The sequence below is a fragment of the Dipodomys spectabilis genome, unplaced genomic scaffold, assembly GCF_019054845.1.
Source record: "Dipodomys spectabilis isolate Male_0828 unplaced genomic scaffold, ASM1905484v1 ptg000098l, whole genome shotgun sequence".
Classification (NCBI taxonomy): domain Eukaryota; kingdom Metazoa; phylum Chordata; class Mammalia; order Rodentia; family Heteromyidae; genus Dipodomys; species Dipodomys spectabilis.
In genome coordinates, this window is record NW_024870775.1 from 20,265,575 (window position 1) to 20,269,445 (window position 3,871).

The 3,871-nt window shown below is 42.7% G+C and overlaps 1 pseudogene; it reads right to left on the reverse strand.

The window, feature by feature from the left end:
* Positions 1–1,288: 1,288 nt before the first annotated feature.
* LOC122113901 lies at positions 1,289–1,870 on the reverse strand (annotated as a pseudogene).
* Positions 1,871–3,871: the final 2,001 nt, after the last annotated feature.

Sequence of the window (3,871 nt, forward strand, 5' to 3'; positions counted from 1 at the left end):
CATTCTACTTTATTCAGATTCTGTCTAGTTCATTTTTCCTATTTTCTTTTTGTAATCTTTCTTGCTGACTCAGGCAAATTTATCTGTGTCTTCAACTAACATTCCCAAAATGATCATTGGGACTTTGCTCCTTCCTATGGAAGGGGAGCTCTAAAATATAGCTAGTCCTCAGTCATTATGTAAGTTGAAAATTATTAAGTTGAAGATGCATTTAATATACCTAGCTTACCAAAACATTGTAATTTAGTCGTGCATGTGATGGTATGTTTGTCATAATTGAGTGGCTAACGGGGAGCTGTGAGGTCACTGACACTGTCCAGTATTGAGAGTAACATACCACATGTCACACGTCTTCTTCAGGAAGATGATCAAAGTCCAAAATTTAAAAAATATTCTTGAGTGCATATCCTTTTGGCACCATTGTAAAGGCAAAATATTTTAAGCCAAACATGAGAAGTTATGGAATTCCTATGTTACCATATTGGCATCAGGAAGTGAAGATCTTAGTGAAAGGATTCATCAAATTACAAACCAAACCAAATGGGAGCTATTTTCCTCATATTTCTGTAATTTCATATCCCCCCCCCCCCTTGTTTTCTGTCTTGCTCTCCAAGAAACTGGTGTGGTGATTCTAGGAGATGGAAGTGTTTTCTGCTTGGCAGAAATCTGGTTTCAAAGGACAGGAAGAAATCTGAAGAGATCCCAGAAGACAGAAAGCTTGAATTGTCTGATTATGCTGGTCTCTGGACTCATCTTTAAAATTTAGGGTTACTACATACTCTCCATTATTCTGGTTCTGCTTATCAAGGTGACCAGGATAAAATTCTAACTAGAAAAAAAAAAGCGATCATGTGGGCTTGGAGCATGCTTTGTGTTTCTGGCTCCCCTCCCCCCTACATTTTGTTTATGTATTTTTCTGTAAAATATCCTAGTTCCTCCATAACTTATAAACATGATTTACACGGAGGGTTAGCAGGTACAGTGGACTGGGTAGGAGCTCCTGTGGCTGCCCTGGGTGGGCTCGGTGAGGCTCATGTGGAGGTTGAGCTGCCACAACACTCCTTCCTGAGATTGTCCAGCCGCCTCTACCTTGGTGCTTGGAAGATTCCAGAATCTCCTCTGGGACCCCAGGCCCCTTGGTGGTGGGATCCTGAAGCCCCTGGCCAGCTGCTAGTGGGCAGGACCCCTTCTCCACTGTCTCCACCCAGGGCGAAAGGGAGGGAGGCATAAGGGGTGAAGGAGGAAGGTCAGAGGCCGATGGTTAGACTGAAGCTGCGCAGGAACTGCTTCATGGCCCCTGGGCCAGTGTGAGAGGCAGGGCTGGGAGCTTCTTCTCCAGGATCCAGTTGCTGTCCACAGAGCCTTTGAAGAGGAGGTTGTCCGTGGGCAGGTCCCGCTGGTACCTGAGGGAGAGGCTGGTGTCCTGCATCCTCGTGCTGGCTTCGAACTCTACACCTACCTGCTGCTGGTTGCTGGCTTTGTGGTAGTATGTCGCATGCTTGCCCACCTAGCCCAGCATGACCATTGCCAGCCCGTTGTTCATTGGGTATTTCCCTGCTACAGACATAACTGTGCCTCTTCCCCTGCCTCCAGTAGTAGACCAGCTCTCCAGCCAGGGCCAGGCACAGTGTGAGACTTTGGAGGTAGTGGGCCACAAGGAAGCCTGACCCCACCCAGACATAAGAGTGTCCTGGGTGTCCCCAGGGTGACAGCCACTGGGAAGTTGGAGATCAGTACTTGTGTCCACCTGTCGGCTCATCACCTTGGACGGCTGGGTCTGAATGGCCATCTTGGACCTAAGGCATGGGCTCAGCCAGAGGATGACCTGAGCATTGAGGCTTCCACTGTTGTCCGTGTCGCCCACTGGCATGGTGGTGCTAGGCAGCTAACACAGACATTTGGATCTGTGCCACAGAGAACATGAATAGCTGCCATAATTTCCTCATCTATTTATTGGATCTTATTAGATTGTATTTATATTTGAAAGCTGCCTCAAATCCCTTTGTGAGCAAAACAGGATATAGATGCATGAATGGAAGAATATAGCACTGTAATGAAAATGAGGGGAGAGTAAACCCAGCTCCCACAGATGCCAAGGCTCGCCCACACAGTGATTTATCACGATGCCTGGGATCTCACCGCCAGCCAGACTTCATTGAGATGAGCAGGTTGAGAATGAGCACACTTTTCTCCTATCAACACATTGATAATTTATGATTATATCTTCACATCCCTTGAAAACTGAAAGCAAGGGAATGCAATATTAGTGCCACGATTTAGGTTAAGGCAGATTAGATGGTTGTTATCTTAGAAGTCAGAAGGAAGGACCCTGGCAAAATGAGTCAGAAGACTGAAATTCTAAAAGCAAAGGAGATGAAGCTTACAGAAAAGTGTGAGACACATTGGTCATCTCTCCCTGGTATCAAGGGCATGGTAATAAACCTGTTCAGAGAAGCAGACCACTTCTTTCACAAGAGGCTGAATGAGTCACAAGGAGAATGCACCCCAGGGCCACAGGTCAACTCACACCTCTGCCATACTCTACTGAAGTTACATGTTCTGGAACCAATGATAACCTTTCTGTGTTAATTTCCCATACATGAAATAGAGATAATAATAGAATGAGTCTCATACACAGCCACATGGAACAAATTAGTTGATATTATCAAAGTGTTTAGTGTGTGACATCATCACATTGGCTAACTGAAATATGGGTGTGACCATGATCCAGGAAAGCACAGGATATTATCAAAGTCACAAATTACTTGTGATTTGGACTTCAAAATCTATTTTATTTTTCCTTTTAAGAGATATTCATAAAATAGAAGTATAGGATAAATACTAGAAGGAAGAGTTGGGGAGGCAAAGAATATGCCATACCAATGGAAGAGAACAGGGCTGGATGTGTGACTCAAGTGGTAGAGTACCAGCATAGTAAATGCATGGCCCTGACTTTAATCTTAAATCTCTCTCTCTCTCTCTCTGTCTCCCTCTGTCTCTCTGTCTCCCTCTGTCTCTCTGTCTCTCTGTCTCTCTCTCTCTCTCTCTCACACACACACACAGAGTTGTTTATTGTTTTGTTTTGTTTTGGGCTTTTTTGGACCAAATAAGATAGTTCTTAAATGCCGAGCCTTGTCATTACCAGAAGGTAATTTCTTCATGCTTATGGGAATATTGCAATCCCAGGGCGTATTGTAATCCCAGATGTTGAGGGGAGGATAATGGCAACAGAAACATAATGGGAGTCATAGACATAATTAAATTTTGCTAGCAGTTTTATTAAAAAGAAATAAAGCAATGCAGATAAAATGAGCTTTAATAATACATTTCATTTAAACCAATGTACCCACAATATTCCTTCAAAATGTAACCAAATGTAAAAAAATGGCATATTTCACTTTGTTTTTTCCTCCAACTAAGTCTTTGAAATCTAATGTATATTTTACATTTCCAGTGTAACTTAATTCAGATTAGGCACATTTCAAATGCTTATCCGATAAATGTGACTATTGGCTCTGGTAATGTTTAGAACACTTCTGTATCTTCAGTGAGAAGAATCCTGTAGAAGTAGCCTGGAGATTCCTCAACAACCATAGAAGTATCCTGTGATACAGCAACACCACTCTTGGTGTTGCTATATTTATACCAAATATTTATCCCAAATATTATAAGTCAGGATATGGTAAGGCCATTTATACAACCATGTTTGTTGCTGCACTATTCACCATAGCCAAGGTGTAGAAAATAGCCCAGATGCCCTTTGATGGATGAATGGATCAAGAAAATGTGGTATCTGTACATAGTGGAATGTTACTTATCCACTAGGAAGAATTATATTACATTATTTGCAAAGATGGACCTGAGAAAAATT